Source organism: Vicugna pacos, chromosome 6, assembly GCF_048564905.1.
Source record: "Vicugna pacos chromosome 6, VicPac4, whole genome shotgun sequence".
NCBI lineage: Eukaryota > Metazoa > Chordata > Mammalia > Artiodactyla > Camelidae > Vicugna > Vicugna pacos.
Window position 1 is genome coordinate 84,901,795 of NC_132992.1, and position 19,406 is coordinate 84,921,200.

The 19,406-nt window shown below is 44.3% G+C and overlaps 1 long non-coding RNA gene across 1 annotated transcript; it reads right to left on the reverse strand.

Moving 5' to 3' along the window:
- Positions 1 to 2,795: 2,795 nt before the first annotated feature.
- On the reverse strand, positions 2,796 to 11,822 carry LOC140697180 (uncharacterized). The gene is made up of 4 exons (XR_012074027.1): positions 11,646 to 11,822; positions 10,417 to 10,566; positions 7,852 to 8,028; positions 2,796 to 2,981 (listed from the first exon to the last, which is right to left on the reverse strand). It is a non-coding gene; the product is annotated as an uncharacterized lncRNA (long non-coding RNA).
- Positions 11,823 to 19,406: the final 7,584 nt, after the last annotated feature.

The following is a 19,406-nucleotide window of genomic DNA, read 5'->3' on the forward strand; positions in this document are numbered from 1 at the left end:
GAGAAATGCCTGTGCAAGAAAAGTGTGTAATACAATCAGACTCAGAGACTGGAAGCCATTTCCTGTAGTACCAGTCAAATAGCAAATCCTCTGCCTGCTACTCCTGCTTTCCCTCCCCCTATCCCAACCCACAGGGACCAGAAACCAGAAACTGGAGTTAGCCAACCAGGGAGGAGGAAGGGAGAGAAGAAGGACCACAGCCGGTCTTCCCCAAGGGAGGTGGTGATGCTGGAGCAGGAGGTGCCATAGCAGGAGGTGGGGAGAGGTCTTACCTCTGAGACAAGACTTGGCTGTTGATTGGACTGGAGAGTTGAATTTCTGAATGGAGACAATGGTTGCAAAGAATATTACTGTGGGGCTTTCCAAAATCAAAGAGCAAGCAAAAATAGAGGGGCTGATGCAGAATGAAACACTGATGTTACAATGTGGATGGATCACAAACCAAAGAAGCCAGACACAAGGGTCACATGTTGTATGATTCCATTTATATGAAGCACCCAGTATAGGTAAACTCATAGAGACTGAAAGTGAACAGACTAGGGGAGTGGAATGGGGAGTGACTGTGAATGGGTGCAGGGTTTCCTTTTGGGCTGAGGAAGATGTCTTGGAACTTGATAGAGATGGTGGTTGCACAACATTGTGAATGTACTGTATGTCACAGATTTGTATACTTTAAATGGTTAATAGCTAATTTTCTGTTCTGTGAATTTTATCTTAATTGAAAAAAAAATCAAGGGACTGCCCCAAATGTTCATCCAGGGACGGAAGAAAGATGCCCCCTATTGAGACCATTTAAAGGCCAGTGCCAGGCAACAATCAAGTTTTTATGAGGATGGTATCACACTCATTCTGTTGTAACGCATAATGCTCAGTCGGGCTAGTATGCGTCAAACTATATCAATTACACTCTCTGGGGGATTTAAAGAATTTTCAAGGGCAAATTTGAACTCTACTGGAATTTCACCTACTGTGCTGACTTCAGAACTTCAGCTCCACATACTCTGAGCAGCAGTAAAGCATTAGACAGGTGAAGAAAAGACAGAGAGAAACAGCCTGAATTGTCTCCCTGGGAGCTGAATCATATTATTAGGAGAGTCCCTGGCTGAGGTGAAGTTCTACAAAATTCTGCTGCCACAGACTCTGAGCCACTCTGGACCCAGAACCAGACATCACCCGCTGTTATTCTGAAGTCCAGCTCTTCGGCATGTCGTCAGTTCCCCTGACTCTGGATTCTGACCACAAATCTCCCAATTCTTGAGACAGGTTCTGTCCATAGCAACCAAAGAGGCTGGACAGCTTGAAGTCCAAGAATCCTGCTAACTCATAAAAAGGCTTTTACCCCAGAAGAACAGTGACTGCCAGCTGGCAGGAATCCTGGATGTCGGCTCTGGCTATTGTGTGCCCAAGGGGAGGTAGGTAGACTATTCAAAAACCTGGCAGGGCGCTTAAGCTTTGAACTTATAAATGAGTATTAAAATTGGAAATTATTCAACCAGAGAAATAGGGAAGTAATTAAGATCCAAACTACATTATTAAGTCAAGTGAGCAGATCAACTCGACCTCTCCATGCCTCAGTCTTCTCCTTTGCAAAATGGGAATCCTTTTGATTTAACCAGATGGCTGTGAGAATAAAATGATACATACATATATCAAAATGCTTTGAAAAGTACAAGGTATAAAACAAAACATAAGGGTTCTACCCAAGCTGTTTACATAGGAACTTAGCCAAAAACACGCCTGAAACCGAGGGCTTTCGATATTTAGGAATGAAGTAGGCCAGTGGGTGGGTCTGTGGCCAGACCATGCTATCTCATGCAGCATTGGCAGATCTGTTTGGGCTGTGTATAGACACCCTGTTCTGATTTGTCATTTATTAGAAAGAGAAAACTGGCCAGAAGGGATAAATCCAATGAAAAAACTTAATCATCTACCTCTCATTGTTAATTGCCTTTGTTTTTCAGGATTGGTAGATCCTAGATCATAAAAATAATACAAAGATTTCAGAGTTTAAAATTGGGAGCATGAATTAGTGCAAAGAACAAATTCCGAGTGCTTCTTCTTTGTTTACGTAGTTGGGAAGACAAAGGACTTACATTTAAGTTGGCTTATTTGGAATTGAGAGAGTTTTATCTGAATGTTCCATTCTCTACCATCTACAATGACATTCAGTTCAACTCAGTAGATGTTTGCTGAGTTTCCATTTGGCTCCCAAGCTGGGGATACTGGGGTGAATGAGACAAGTTTCCTCTCCCTTAGTTTGCACCTTGGCTCTTGGGGATCAGCCCCAGCCTTAGCCCTGGGTTTGAAACAGATGAGTGGCCGAATCTGCAGACATCACATCCATTATGCTTCAAAGTGTACGCTGGCCAGGGATTTCCACGGAATTAGCAGCAGCACCGGTGGACACCCTGGTTCGAAACCATTCCATTGAATAGCCATAAAACCCTCTAGTCCCTTAAGGATACCCTGAATCAAGAGTCTGATATTTAAACTGACAGCCATTCGTCACGTTTGAAGAGCAGACATCTGAAATTAGAATGCCCAAAGGTCAAGAAAGCAGAAGATGATATTTGGTGTGTTTTTAAGAAACTGCATTCATCTGCATGGTGGTTGAAGGGTTTTTTTTTTTTAAATAAAACTTTCACTAAAACCCCAAACCAATTTTCAGCCCGAGTCCTCCCCATGATTTTGCTCCAAATACTGAACAGATGGGTACAGAGTTGAGTTTTCCTGAATCTAAGCCCTAGCAGTGTTGCCCAGCTCAGAAGTGCATATAAGCAGGACTCACCCCAAAGTACAAGAATACTGATTCTAAATGAGTTTTATCCTTCCAAGGATCACAAAATACTTGCCCTGAACTGCCTGCAAATGCAGAGTTCTTCAGGTGCTTCCAGTCTCTCTTCTGCAGATGCAAGAGCAGCCGAATCCACAAATTCTTATCAGGAGTTTGTTTCCCAAACAGGTATGGAAGCACAGGCTTTCTGGAAAGAGGCAGAGGATTCAATTTTGACATTTGGGGAAGGAAAGGAGGAATCACTGAGAGGCTTAGAATTTCAAAGCTGGATGTCTCCTTAGGTTTGGTCCAATGACGGCTCTTCATTTTCCATCTCCAGGAATTTTTCTCTTTCCCAAACTAAATCTTTACTCACCAAACAGTCATTTTCCATTCTCCCATCCTTACATCACCCACCATTCTACTTTCTGTCTCCATGATTTTGATTACTCCAGGAACCCCATATAAGTGGAGTCATACAATATTTGTCCTTTTACAACTGCTTAATTGACTTATCATAATGCTCTTGAGGTTCACCTGTGTGGTACGTGTGGCAGGATTTCCTTCCTTTTTAAGACTGCATAATATTCCATTGTATGTGTGTGCCACATTTTGTTTATCCATCAATGAACATTTGGGTTATTTCCACTTTTTGGCAAATACTGCTATGAACATTTGTGTTAAATGTCTGTTTGAGTCCCTGCTTTCAATTCTTTTGGGTCTGTACCCAGAACTGGATTTGCTGGATCATATGGTAATTCTGTATTTACTTTTTTTTGAGGGACTTCCCTAATGTTTTCCAAACTGGCTGCACCATTTTCTATTCCTTTTAGTGGTGTACAAAGGCACCAATTTTTCCACATCCTCGCCAACACATTATTTTCTGTTTTTTTTTTGATTATAGACATCCTAATGGGTGTGAGGTGATATCTCACTGTAGTTTTGATTTGTATTTCCCTAATGATTAGTGATGCTGAACATCTTTTCCTGTGCTTATTGACTATCTGCATATCTTCTTTGGAGAAATGTCTTTTCAAGTCCTTTTCCCACTTTTAAATTGGGTTTTGTTGCTGAGTTGACACCTCTTTTTATACATATGATCAAATGAGTCACAGAAAGGCTGCACTTATCCAAAGACACTCAGCAGAGCCAGAATCAGAATTTAAGGGGCCGAGTACCCCACCAGAGCTTTGTCCCACTTCATTCCTTACAGAGGAGGAAACTGAGGCATAGAGGTGAAGAGACTCATCTCTACTACTTAGGTCTATAGCCTTTAGGGCACAGTCTACCAATAACAGGATCCATTTGCTGCATCTTGCTGAGTGATTGGAGCCTAGTTTCTCAACCCTGGTGCTAAGATCTGAATGTTATCTCTCTTTCCCAAATCCCTGTGTTGAAGCCCCAAACCCCAATGTGACTGCATTTGGAGATAGGGCCTTTAAGGAGGTATTTAAGGTAAAATAAGGTCATATGGATGGGCCTCAAACCAATAGGATTAGTGTCCTTATAAGAAGAGGAAGAGGCACCAGAGCTCAATCTTTTTCTTTCTGTGTGCGCAGAGGAAAGACCATATGAGGCACAGCAAGAAGGTGGCTGTCTGCAAGCCAGGAAGTGAGGCCTCACTGGAAACCAGCCCTACCAGTACCTTGTTCTGGACTTCAGCCTCCAGGGTTGTGAGAAGATGCATTTCTGTTGTTTAAGCCATGCCTGTGGTATCCTATTATGGTAGCCTGAGCTAGCTAATACACCTGGATTCTGAAAGTTACCAGATGGAAAAGCACCCAGAGAGAAGAGCCAGGGTGGAGCCGGGTAGCCAGGTTGGCCAGCTGGGTCTCACAATGGGTGTGGCCACATTAAACTTCTCTGAAATCTTACAGGATTCAATTTAATGTCCAAATGATCTCCTCCTGGCAGGACAAAATTTCCTGATGTTGAAAATAAAAAGCTTTAACAAAGCCTACTAAAATAATCCTGAAGGCTTCCTGAATATGAAACAGCTCTCACCAAAAAGTACTCTGATGATTTAAAAGTCCCAGACACATGCATATTAGATTTCCCTCAAAGTGCGCATGGTTTCACCACTGGCATTGAACTTCTCTTCTTATGTTCTCTTCCCTTGGTTCCTTGGTTTGGGTGGTTTTTTTCAGCTGCTTCTGATGTCTGTGTCAATCTTTCCCTTCATGTCCACCAGATTAACTGCCAGATCTCTTCAAAGCTCCTTATTTCTGTAAGATTTTGTGATTCTTCAGATGGTCTTGGCCATAAGGCAAATAGGACCAAAAGCCAATGGGAAGAGGCAGAAGCTTAGAGCAGTTGTGGGTGGGGCATTTGTGGGGTGAGGGGAGCATGCTCGTCATCAACCTGGGTCCTAAGGATGGGCCCAGGGGAGGGAGCTGGGATGCCAAGGGGGAGGCAGAACTCTAACCAAGTCATAGGAATGGGCTCAACACCATAGGAGTCGCCCAGCATGGTGCATTAGCCTGGTGTCTGCAGACAATCTTCTAAGCCACTGACCTCCTCCTTTCTGTCCCTCATCCTGTACTCCATTGTCTCAGTTTCTAGCCCACCCTTCCTGTCCTCACTTCGCCTCACCCATCCAGTCTCTGTGTTTTATGCTACATAATATTTCATCACACTTTCCTGGCTTCATCTGCTCACTGGAGACTCTTCAGGATAATGTCACAGTCTTGGGACTTCTTTCAGGGCAAGGGTGTGATCCCAACATGAGTCGAGGCTGGCTGAGACCCAGCTGTCTCAGCTTCCCAGAGGGAACTCTGGCACAAACCCCAGAGGCTTTGAAGATTTTGCTTGTTGTCAGGGACTGAGTCGGGTGGGAGTTCTAGATGGGAGGTCTAAGAACATGGGAAGTTGGAATTTACACAAGGAGTTAAGATTCAAAACTTAGTGCTCGCTCTGTTATAGTTCCTCCCAAACTCTATCTAATGTGTATCTGAATCTTCAACATGCAGATTCTGATGTACTAGGTTGGGGCGTGGCATTTTGCATTTCTAACAAACTCCCAGGTGATATGGACACTGTTACTCAGGCCCTTTGAATATCAAGGCTCCACTCTGTCATATTAAGGGAGGAATACCTGTGCTGGAATTTCAGCTACCATGGAAGGCTGGAATTTTTTGAGTATCATGGGTCTCTAGTCACACCTGGTGGGTACCACCTCCTCCCTTGCATTTCATTGGGCTTGGATCTGTAGCTCAGAGTTTCTCAAGCTTGAACGTGCTTTAGAATCACCTAGAATTCTTAAAACACCATTAGCTGGGTTCCAGTCTCAGACTTCTTGATTCAGTAGGTCTGTGGTGGGGCCCCAGAATTTGCATTTCTAATATGTTTCCAGGTGATGCTGATGGTGCAGGTCTGGGGACCAGACTCTGGAACAACTGTTGCTGAGTAACTGAAACCTGGGTGCCACAACCTTCTACAGTAGAAGATCTGGTGGTTTGGGTTTGAATCTGAATCTACCCCTTATAAACCTGATATGGGATAAGTCACTCTTTTTCTCTGAGATCAAGTGTTCTCATCTACAAGCAGTGATTATTCACCTCACTGCATAGGGTTGCTGAGCAGATGAGAGAGAGCGTTTGCAAGTGCTTTACACGTTCATTAAGAATGGATTCCCAGTCTGCATCCAGCTGCTGTCACAATTAAAAAGTTGTTTCAATGGTTTAAAGACCTAAATATAAGACATGACACCATAAAACTCCTAGAAAAGAATGTAGGCAAAGCATAAATTATAGCAGTATTTTCTTAGATTGGTCTCAAAGGCAAAAGAAATAAAAGCAAAAATAAACAAATGAGACCTACTCCCACTTAAAAGCTTTTGCACAACAACGGAAACCATCAACAAAACGAAAAGACAACCTATAGAATGGGAAAAAATATTTGCAAACAATGTGATGGATAAGAGGTTAATATCCAAAATATACAAATAGCTCACATAACTCAGTATCAAAAAAAACCAAAACAACCCAATCAAAAAATGGGCAGAGGACCTAAATAGACATTTCTCCAAAGAAGACATACAGATGGCCAAAAGGCAAATGAAAACATGCTCAACATTGCAAATTATTAGAGAAATGCAAATTAAAACCACAATGAGGTATCACCTCACACCAGTGAGAATGGCTATCATCAAAAAGTCTACAAATAATAAATGTTGGAGAGGATGAGGAGAAAAGGGAACCCTCCTACACTGTTGATGGGAACATAACTTGGTGCAGCCGCTATGGAAAAAAGTATGGAATTTCCTTTAAAAAACTAAAAACTAGAGCTACCATATGATCCAGCAATCCCACTTCCGAATATATCCCCAAAAGATGAAAACTCTAATTTGAAAAGATACCCAATGTTCAAAGCAGCACTATTTACAATAGCCAAGACATGGAAACAACCCATACCCATTGTGTGTGTGTGTATATATATATATATACACACACACACAATGGAATATACACTATATATATACATATATACACAATGGAATATTACTCAGCCATAAAAAGAATGAAATAATACCATTTGTAGCAATATGGATGGACCTAGAGAATATCATACTAAGTGAAGTAAGTCAGACAAAGATAAATATCATCTATCACTTATATGTGGAATGTAAAATATAATACAAATGAATTTATACACAAAACAGAAACAAGACTCACAGATGTAGAAAATAAGCTATGGTTACCAAAGGGGAAAAGGAAACGGAAGGGATAAATTAGGAATATGTTTTAGTTGTTTGACTTCCCCTTTTCATGGAATTGAGTAAATTAACCAAACAAATCAGTGTATTTTTCCCCTGGTAACAAGGGTAGAAGTATTAGGAGAGATAAACCACCTTCATAGTTTTTGAGGGATATGTTTTGCCCCTTGGGCTTCTAATTTTACTTTTTTTTAATTCTAAGGGATCTGTTTCATCTCTAACTAGAAGCAAAGTTACTATCTCTAACTTGAGCAAGAAAATGGGTGTGTTGCTTAGGGTTTATCCTGGTTTATCCTGGTTACTAATGACTGAGACTTGAAATAATATCAGCCCATATGAGCTGGAGGATTGCTTTTTCTCTCGCCTCAAGTCTGAAGGTCGGTAATACAGGGCTGGTATGAGAGTTTCACAAACTCTTCAGGGACTTAGGCTCCTTCTTTTTTTCTCTCCACCATCCTCAGTGCGGATTTCCACCCTCAAGTTCACTTTGTCGCTCCAATATGGTCACTGTAGCTCCAGCCATCACATCAGCACTCCAGGTCTAAAAAAGGAGAAAGAAGGGATTAAAAAGTGCGTTTCTCAAATGAGTTAAAGCCTTTAAAGCTAGTACATTTACACCCCCAGTAAACTTTATGTTTTGTTTCTAAGGAAGAAGGGAGGATGGGTATTCGCATCTATGCTTTGTTGGGATTTGGGGTAGCTCATGGAACTGAAGATCAGAGACCTGAATGTCTCAGGAACCCACAGGAAGTCTTTTTAGGGAGCTGTTGTGGTTCTGCTGTGTTTAGCTCTGCTGCCTTCACCCAAGATTCAAATTCCCGGGGGAAGGAGAGTCCAAATTTCAGTTTATCTTAGCTGCTTATTGGGTGATCAGGGAAGGAACAACCTCCACAGTTGAGTCACCACCAATTATAAGGCGTCGGGTGGGATCCTTGCCCAAAAGAAGGGATTCTGGGCAGAAAAAAAGCCACACCTGTCTCCCAGACTTCATTTGTTGTCCCTTTTCGTTCTCTCTTCCAGCCCTAGACTCTCCTTAGCAGAGAGAAAGTACAGTAGGATGTGGAGTGGAAAGAACGGGGTTTTTGAGATCAGCACCCTTGAATTTACTCACAGCTGTGCTGTTTACCAGTTGTATGTTGTGGGACCCAGATAAACTTGATTTGGCTGAGCCTCAGTTCCCTCCACTGTTGTGAAGGGGGTAATCTTAATACTGTAAAGTTGGTGGTGAGGATTAACATATGAATAATGGGATTGTCACAGTCTCGTTAGTCCTGAGTATGAATAGGGTCACTTTGACAGTGGTGACCTAAGTTTCACTGATTTTTGATGACCCCTGCGTCCCCTGACCCCTGCTTCAGTTATTTATGAAGGCATTTAGGGATGTCCTACATATGTGCTTACCGAGAAGGCAGACCTTCCCATGCGTTGGTGCTGCCCGACCAGGCACTTGACCTTTCTCCTTCACTCAGCCCTGGGGGCCTTTATCAAAGCAGAGTTCTTCTCCCTTTTTTTGACGTCACTCTCAGTGGGAGGGATCCCAATTTAGCATGCCTTAGGCGCCCAAGTCTCAGAGTTTTCCTGCCGCCTCCTTCTCTGAGACTTGGACATGCAGCCATGGGGCTTCCTGGCTGGGTTCCTAAGGCTGCAATTGCTTGTTGCATATACAGAAATCCATCTTCTCCTTTCTCCTTTGGAAGTAAACTCTGATTTCAGCTGGGAACCTTGCCACCTGGAGTAAAAGGCAAGACTCTTTGGATTCCCTTGGAACTCAATATGTCCACGTGACTAAGTTCTGGCCAACAAGATGGAAGCAGAGGTGCTGTGTGTAAGGAAGGCTGCTTAGGGAACTTTCTCATTTGTAAGTGTGTCCTTTTTTGCCCTCTTCCCTCTTTCTTCTAGTCCGTAGCCTGCGTTGTGATGACTGGAGCTCCAACAGCCATTTTGGATCCTGAGGTGAGCTTGTGGATGGAAGCTATGTCCTTAAACAGTGGAGCAGAAAGATTGAAGCCTATGTCCCTAATGATACTGTGGAATCTCCATTAGTTCTGGACCTCTTTTGCATCAAAGAAAATAAAACTTCAATCGTGTTTAAGCTAGTTATTTTGAGGGTTTTCTTTTTTTTTTAAGTGCTATAGTCAGCTGAAATTAATAATGGGTGGTACCACACCCACACTAGGTAATTTCCCTTTTCCCTTGGGAAGCATTTTCGCTAGGAGATCTCTCAGTCCTTATGCAGATAGATTTCAGATGGGGTCTTCCCCCTGGTACTCCAGACATGTCCAGGCTCACCCAAACCCTACCTCGTATCAAACTGGGTCCCTCATAACCTATGCAAACTGCTTGGAACAGAAACTTCATCATGTATTTCAATTAAAAAAATAAAAAGAAACATCATCACATTCTAGCTATTCTTATAGTACATGGTCTGGCACAGTTCTGAGCACACAGGGCTCAGTAAAAATTAGTCAGCATTCTCTCCATCCTTTATAGGTGTAGTGGTCAACTGACTGTAATGTATGGGGCTGAGCCATCCATGGTGAGGAAATTCTACGTAAGCAGCTATGAAACAATTTGCCCCCAGAGGTCCCTTTTCCCTATCTACCCTTGCTTCTTTTTTAGGACGTTGCAGACCAAATCCTGAGCTCAGATGGGCTCCCACCATCAATCGATAACACTTCCTGCCTAGCCGTTGTGCGGAGGGGTCCCAAAGGGAAAAGATGGCATCCCTACCCTTGGAGGCATCTCTACCCATTGGGGGCTAATAACGCCAAATAATTTGGGTTGAGATTGGCACTCAGGAACACCATGCCAGCTCCAACCATCTGCTGCAACAATCCATCATGGTCCTCTGAGGTCTGACTGGTCCCAAATAGCCCCTAGGTTTCCCGGGTTACCTTCTCCCCCCCAACCCCGCCCACCTCTTGCTGACCTGAATCCAGGCCACTGTGGTTGCAAAGGTCCTCATTATTATAGAGTCGTGGGTGGTTGACTGGCTTTTGTTGTTTTGATGTTTTTTGATTTAAAGCAGGAAGTCAGATCTTGGCCAGTTCTAGAAATTCAGCTTGTTAAATGAATTGAACTAAGAAAAAGAGAAATAGGAAAAAAATGCCTAAATAAATGGAATGAACAGGCCAAGTCAAGAGATGGCTTCTTTCCATGTCTCTGCAAAATGTGGGAAGTGTGCTTCTCCTGGCCTGGGATTATGAGGCTGGAGCTGCCACCCTTCCTGCTCAGCCACCTTCCTCTCTCTCTCTCGCCCAGGCCAGGCTGAGGAGTCTGGTCTTTATTTTCCACCAGAGACACCCCAGGAGTCCAGGGGTCAGGCCCAGCCAGGTGGCCCAGCGTGTGCCAGGCTGGTCAGGGTGGGCCACCCTCCTTCCTTCCTGGAGTCTCAAGTTAAGGCCTGGGATGGCCTTTGCTCTGCAGAGGCCTTGAGACAGCAGAAGATGGAGGCTGAGGTGTGGACAGCGAGGCCCAGAGGAGGCTCAGGAAAGTGCTCCAAGCCAGCACTCCTAAGGAAAAATGCTCCTGAGGGTGGGGGCTGTCTTTCCCTTCACAAGGTCCTCGCTTAAATGTGGAGTCCCCTTCTGCAGTTCAAAGGAAGCAGACTCAGTTCCCCACATCCTATAAGGCCAGGTGCCTTCCTCCGAGTGTGTGGGAAGGAGGCTGAGGCCCTGATAGAGAAGGTTTTCCCATCAGTAACCCAAATGCAAAGCTGGTCCAGGAAAACTTTATGGAGTAAATCCACCCCCACCCCTTGGAAAATTCTAGCAAATTATTATATCCTGTGCTATGTAAACACTTTCTATAAAAGCAAAAATTTAATGGTACTTTGGGAGAGGGGGCCTTGGGGGGTATTACACCATAGCCCAGGGGAGCTTAGAGGTTTCCTTTATTACACCTAGTCCTCATCCAGCAAGACTTATTTTTTATATAGTTGTATCTAGCTCTCCATTCAAATGATCAGTAGAAATCCAGTTACAAATGACGATATCTCTTTGAAATGGTGATGGTGACAGAATCTTGAAAGTTTCCAGCATGCAAGGGATGGTAAATGGAATGGAAAATATTCTTTATTACCAATTTATAATACATAAACTGTCACTGACAGTCTATTTAATTTGTATATTAGTAATCTATTGCTATATAACACATTACCTCCAAATATAGCAGCTTAAAACAACATTTATTATCTCATAGTTTCTGTGGATTAGAAATCAGGAGTGGCTTAGCTCAGGGCTCCTGGCTCAAGATCTCATGGTAGGTTGCCGTCAAACTGTTGGCAGGGGCTGTAGTCTCATCTGAAGCCTTGCCTGAGGTGGAAGATCTGCTTCCAAGCTCATGGCCATGACTGTTGGCAGTCCTTGGTCCCCTCAGCATGTGGGCCTCTCCTCAGTGCTGCCTTGTGACATGACAATAGCCTTCCCAGAGCGAGTAATCAGAGACAGAGACCCAAGACAAAAACCACAGTCTTTTTATAACCTAATCTTACAAGTACTGTCTCATTAATTCTGCCATATTTTATTTGTTAGAAGCAAGTCACTCAATCCTGCCCACGCTCAAGGGAAGGGGATGAAACAAGGATGTGTAAACAAGGAGGCGGTGATCACTGGGGACCACCTTAAAGGCTGAATTCCATAGTTTCTGCCTTTTTTCCTTAAGCATCACAAATACTTCAGGGATTTCTGTGGCTTAATCATTATCTTTGTGTCCCTACTGTTTTTTTTTTTTTCTTTAAGGTTAGATGTTCCTCAACCACAAACTCTCCTGTAAGAGAGTTTTCAGGAATCTAAGTCTTGGCATTAGAGATGGAATTCTATCTTGTGGTTACAAGGTCTTTATCTTCTGTGGTTTGGGGATAAATGTTCCACAAAGTGGATTTTCCAGACAACTGAGGGCTTTTCCCTTTAAGCACCCAAGTTCTTTCCATACTGAACAGAAGACCCGTGTGATTCTGGAATATAATTCCTGAGACCACTGAGAACACTTAGATTACAAAAGGAAAGATATGTATGTATAACTGGATTTCTTAGGAATAATAATTTCATGATGTCACCTTTCTCATCTCACATTTCCACACATTAAGTTAAATAAATATCTTTGTAAGTTTTGCTAAAATCTCTCTCACTTGATGAATAACTGTTGTGCAGTTTGAAGCAATTGCTAAAATAGCTTTGAGAATCATTTTTTCTTGTTTCTGGAGGACTTATGTTCTAACTATGAGCCTCCATTGAGTCAAATACTTCATTCTTTTTTAAAAAATAAGTATTATCTTTTATTCTAAGCCAAACTGTTGTTCAAGTACATAGGCAACCAAGAATTCCTATGTGTTCAAATGGCAGAATCTATTAGAGGATAAACTTAGAGCCCTGCCACTACTCTGCCAACCCTGAGATGGCTAGAGAGCCTCAACAGAAGAACAGGCAGAGAGCACTGGATTTATATTGCTGTAGACCAAGACAAAACACAAGCACTAACTACGATGGAGGAATGGATCCTAAATGATCTACAACTGATATAACCGACAAAAATTCAGAGGCAAAGGGGGAAGAAAGATGTATATGGTTTAAACACATTGTAGATAAATGAGACTCTTCATTCTCGAGGTTACTCTAAACATCTATTTCCTGCAGAAGAAACACCAATTTCTTTGTCATCCTCGCTTTCTCTTCACTTCTGTTACAGCTCTAAAAGTCCATTTTCTTTGTGCTCTTTTCCACGGCTCGGCTCTTTGAGGCAGAGGGGCACAGTGGTCTGGAGGGGGGGCTCTGGAGCTATTACAGTCTTGGTTCCACCACGTACTGGATGTATGACTTTAAGTGAATCACTTGATCTCTCTGGCTTCAGTTTCTTCATCTGTAAAATGGAACTTATTATGTTCTTACTCATAGGGCTATTGGGAGGGTTAAATGGAACAGTCCACATAAAGTTCTTAAGAAAGTGCCAAGAACATAGTAGGTGCTCAATAAATGTTAGAGTGTTGGTCACTGGTCATGGGAATAACAGTCAATGACAAGGCTGCGCTGAGGGCAGGTGCTGGCGATTGACAGGTGTACTCACTGGCATCCGGGTGTCCACATTCTTGTCCCACGTAAAGGCAGATCACTGCACATCTGACCTTCAGGGTTGCTTGTGAGTAGAGTAGACACCAAGGGTCTGCTCTACTGGTCCTTCCAGCTGCTGCAAAGAGAGAGCCAGGAGCCTGGAGTGATCTTTCTCTTGAGATTCAGATCCCTCATCAGGAACCAGGGCTGGCACGCAGATGCGTCCTCCCACGTCTCAGAAGTGTGTACCTGGGGCCCTTGAACAAAATGGCCCAGACACTAGCGTGTTCCAAATGCAAATGTTTGCATTTCATGGTTCTGCCTCCTTTCTCACCGCCAGCTGCTGCTGTTGGCACTGCCAGGGTGCCTGCTTCTAGCAGCTCTCTTACCTCCATGGGCTGGGAAACTTGGGAGTGAACCTTGTTAGAACCCTCTGTAAAGACAAGGCTTTGAGTGAGGGTCCAAAGGCTGTGCCACGAGCAATGCTTGGAGTCCTGGTGTGGTACCGCGGCAGAAAAAGCAGGTGAGGAGCGGATGTCGTCTCAGGTCTCCAAATTTTTGAAGTTTTATTTTAAAAATAATCACACAGTAAAATTATCACACAGTAAAGATTATCACACAGTAAAATAGGCTCTTTTTCCTTTTATTTAAATTGAACACATGTATAAATTTATGTGATCATCCCCCCAAGTAGGATACAGAATAGTTCTGTGACCCCAAAAGACTCCCTTTACAGCCAGGCTCTCTCCGACCCAAAAGCCCTGGCAACCCCTGAGGTGCTCTGCATGACTGCAATTTTTTTGTCCTTCCCAGAGCATCATGGAGATGGAATCATACTGTGTGTAATTCTGAGACTGGCTTCTCTCACTCAGCATAATGTCTTTGGGATCCATCCAAGTCGTCATCTATCAACAGCTCATTTCTTTTTATTGCTGAGTAAATAGTCTATTGCATTGTTTATTCACCTGGTGAGGGACACCTGGGTTTTCCCAAATTTTGGCTATCACCAAACTGCTGTAACATTAGTTTACAGGTGTTTGTGTAAATAAAAGTTTTCATTTCTCTAAGGTAAATATCCAAGAATGAGACTGCTGAGTTACATGGCAAGTATATATTTCACTTAATAAGAAATCACTAAACTGTTTTCAAAAATGACTCTCCCATTTTGCATTCCCACTAGAAATGTTCCAGTTATTTGTTCTGCCTCCTTGTCAGCACTTGGTATTGTCTGTCTTTTTTTATTACAGTCATTCCAGTGGATGTGAATTGGTATTTCACAGTGCTTTTGATTTGCATTTTCCTAATGGCTAATGATGTTGACCATCTTTTATGTGCTTATCTGCCATTCTCACATCTTCTTTGGGGATGTGTCTTTTCAAGTCCTTTTGTCATTTTTTTTAAAGTGAGTTGTTGGTTTTTTTTTTATTGTTGAGTTTTAAAAGATCTTTATGTATATTGGATACAAGTCCTTTGTCAGATCTGAGACAAGCCTTAAACAAATTACTTAAGCACCTGAGTCTTCCCTTTTATTAAATGGGAATAATGTGGTTTTCTCTGCCCACTTCTCAATGTTGCTCTGAAGATCAAATGTTAAAGGCAAGAGAAACATTGGAAATTGGGAAGGAACGACCACTGCTGTTTGGATTAACCAGGTTCTTGAGTGAATGGTCTGTGACCAACAGGTGTTTATTTACATAATATTATGCTCCTTTCAAGCAAGTACTTGACAGATAAAAGGTTCAAGAGGAAGCAGAATTGTGTGGAGAAATGGCTTCTGCTGACAGCCACGCCTTTTTGTCCAGCCACAGCTGGAAAACAATTTCTACCCCAAGAACCTAGAAAGCTTGACCAGGAAGGTGCTAGAGGTCAGATGTTGGCTGAGGAACTCCTCTGCACACGGTCTTTAGACAGCAGCTCTCTTTGGCACGGGCAGAGCCTAGCGCTCCTCTTGGGAGAGGGTCACACGTCACAACTGAGGGTGAAAGAGAGACGCGCTAGAGAGGGTGTGCCTCATCCCCAAGGGAAAGGAGGACTATTGGACATCCTCCAGTTCCCATGGCTTTGCTGGGTCCCTTGTGAATGAGTCAGTCTTGAGGGTGGAGAAGAGGAGGCTGCAGTGGCAGAATACGTAGGATCCACGTCCTAGACATGCTCGCCTGTAGACTAGTGATGCTCAAGCTGCGTCCTACTGGTGCTTGCTTGCACTCTAGTAGCGCTTACTAGTACCCAAGAGGTGCTCACCCACACCCTAGCCGTGCTTATCTATATCCTGGTAGCGCTTACCTGCCTTACAAAGCAGGTACAGTGGTGGGCTCCCCATTGTCCACCTCACCCCTCCCAACGAGCACAGGAGAACTTCAGTTTGAAGAATTAACTTCAGCTCATGGGGTGACCCCAGGTTATTTGAGAATAATGCCATTTACCTTGCTACTGACTGGTTGTGGAACGCACATGACTTGATTCTGCCAGTGAGACACCAGAAGCGGTTTGCTGGGAAATGTTCTGCCTTTTGTGGAGGGATGAGAATCCAGATCCATTCTCTCTCACCCTGTCTATCTGTCTGTTTGTCTGTCTCTTTGTCTCCGCCTTCCCCTCCCCCCCCTTTGCTGGGACCACAGGGGCCCAGGCTTGGAAGGAGTCCAGTGCTGAGATGGGATGAGCAGAGACCTGGAAAGGACCTGAGTCTTTAGTTCCATCCCTGAAGCCCACCCGGCCTGGATATCTTCATCTCTGTCATCTCTGCAGTTTAATTCTGTTTGAGTTCAGTCCCCTCTTATTTGCAGTCCAAACATAGTAGCTATTATAAGCTGTCCCCTCACCAAGCTCAGGAGCCCGCCTTAGTTCATGAGTTAGATTTCAGAGATACAGAGTGGCTCTGGGGCTGAGGACAAAGGAATAAGACAGAAAAGACAATGACCTCTTCCCTCCTCATTGCTGTAACATCAAAGCAGTGTCATGGACCAACATTCATTCTTTACTGTTTTAACATGGAAACATTTAAAATCTCCTAAACCTTATTAACTTGGGTTAAAGGGAGGGGAGAGTCTGAATTACAGCATCTGTACAAAGGAAGGCACTTAGTTTTATTCTGCTTTGAAGTGCACAGTAACTGGACCAACATTGGGTGGAGGTCCTGCTGGTCTGCTTTAGGGAAGACACAATTAACATATTGTTGCTATGCCAACACTAATAATTTCTTTGGGGAGTCTTTTCTTCATATATACAGTGGCTGAGTCAGTAGTGTAAACGAGGGAACAGAGGCAGTGGAGGAGGATTTAACCTATTTCGGGGAACAGGCTGCTGTCAAGGCGCAGCGGCCACAGGCAGAACAACACGGTACTAACGATGCATTCATTAAAGCCGGCTCGGCCACGCCAACCCTGGCGCTGCCCAAGTGCTCACAGGTTTTAAATCTGAGAAGTCCCGACGGACGATGCTCCAGGGCACGAGCACTGGAGGCGTGCATGCACCTGGACTCACACGGTCACGGGCAGTGACAAAGCCTCGCACACCAGACACTATGGGAGAAACTTGCCTGGGCCCTGTGAACTCTCAGGTCTCTCATCGTGGGGAAAGTGGCTGCATTTGCGCTTTTTTAGTAACCGCTGGTTGGTTACCAAGGCAGCGTGGGTGTGCATGTGTGCGTGGAGGGGAGGGTGGAGATTCAGCGTCAGTTGGCAAGAGCATCACTTGATTTGTGGGGATTTCTCACAAGCCCTCAGAACCCTGAGAGAACTGCTAGCCCTTGGTTCTGACCCCAGCCCAGCTTTCCTCATTGGCCTCCCGGACTGTTGCCCCAAATCTCTAAGACAGGAGCAAATCAGGCTAATGTTTTCTTTAGCAGATAGAGACTCACTTGTTTTGAGAAAAGCAACAATGTAATTTTGGTGCGTATTTTGGACGCAAGTTGGGGGAAGTCCCCTTCGACTAAACAGGAAATGACCGTAGAGGAGACAGGATCCCTCAGCAGGTGCCAGGTACTGAGCAACCTGACAGCCAGCCCTCCCTCCTTCTTTCTTCATCACGTGTGACTGGAGCACCTGCCGCACGTCCGGCCCCCTGCAGTGCGGACACGGAGATGAGAGAAAAGCAGAACCTGCCGTAAGGGGCTCACAGCATAAGGCAAGACACGAGCACGCACATGCACACACGCAGCTCTAACGTGTGTTGAGATGTACAAGGAGAACAGAGGAGCATTCGTGCTGGAATTCGAAGTTCAAGGAGGCGTCCCAAGTACAGGAGGTAGAGCAGACAGAACGTGCAGAGGCAGGGCGGTGGGAGTGCAGGTGGTTTGTCTGGGGACCAGGGATGCCCTCAGCCTGGCCGTGTGCTGCGGGGTGAAGCGCACGGACTCTGCGGGTGGGTTACCGGGATGCGCACTGCAGGACCATAGGGACTTTATCCCCCGTCTTTAAGTCTGTCTATTGTCTGGACAAGGGTAATAATCCTACTTGCAGAGGGTTGCTGTGATTAAATGAGGTGATGCAGGGGAAGTGCTTAGAGCCAGCCGAGCAGAGCACCCAGGAAGCGCATCACCCATTCAAGGAATTTCATAGGCACCACTGTCAGAGGAGTTTGGGCGTTAGCCATTTCTGAAGCCAGTACTCCCCAATTCTTTCTCAAGGAGCTTTGGTCCTGCCAGGGATGTGAAAGTCTTGGCCATGGAAGTTATATACTATTTTTTAAAAAGTGAGGTTCCGCAAGACATTATGTTGAATTGAAACTATCAATATAAATTCATAATCTTGAAAAGAAATGTTTCCAGCTTTGTCACTACCAAGGGTAAACTCCTTGCAGCCAGGTTTTGGTTTTTATTGTTCTCCCCTAACCAAATCAGGACTCCTTAGAAGGCAGCTGATTCCATTTCGGGAGAGTGGTGGTGGTGGTGGAAATAATCAGGATGGAAAGTTCTGGATCATCTGATTGCTGCCAGAAAGGAAGGATGCTTTCAAGGATGCCAAGGGCATCCCGAAGGTGCTCATGCGGACAAGTTTGACGATTTGACCATCTACTAATGTGGTTAATTGGAGCAAACTCATGAAAATCCATGAATATATAATGATATGCAAATGAGAAGTTAGTCTAACGTTGGGTTAATTGAATATTTGAGGTGGATCTAGGGTATAGTACTTACTTTTTATTCTAAAATTACGGGATTGTTAATATATGTGAGTATTTCATTCTCTAAGATGTGTGACTGGTTATAATGTTTATGGATGCGTATGTGAGCCTGAAGTTCACGCCTGGCCCCCCTCCTCCTCTGCTCTGCATCTCACAGGGACTGTCCCTACGGGCTGTATTTCCCAGGCTTCTGGCTGGAGTTGGCCACTTGGAAGGGAGGCTGGAGAGAGGGAGGAAAGGAGAAACCAGGCTGTTTGTCCCCGTGTTCTCTGTCTTCTGCAGTCTCCAGCACCGGCTGCATCGTCTCCCATGGCTCCAGCTGCTGTCTTGTTGGAGCCACCGTGGTGCTGGCTTCTTTAGGGGTCCCCAGCCCAGCGGGTCTCCACTAGCACCTCTCCTTTGTCCCACCAGCCCAAAGGTGCTAGCAGTTTCCTCAAGTTGCTAATCTTGCTGTCCCCTGTTCGGCTTCTCAGCTGTATAACCAGTTCCCTGCAATGAATCCCCTTCATGTAAATTACTGAAATGACCTCTGTTTTCCACATTAGTATCTGATAGAAAATGTCATTGTCTCTATCTGCATAAGCAGGAAAGAATAAACACCAGGAACTGCACGTAAACCAAATAATCCCAGAATAAACAGACACAGTGGCAAGGGCGGGAAGGGCCAGTGAGCACTGTGGCCACATCGAATCCAGGCAAGACGACTTGAAGCTGAGAGGCAGCAAAGAAGCAAGGAGGGAGAGGGTTCCACAGG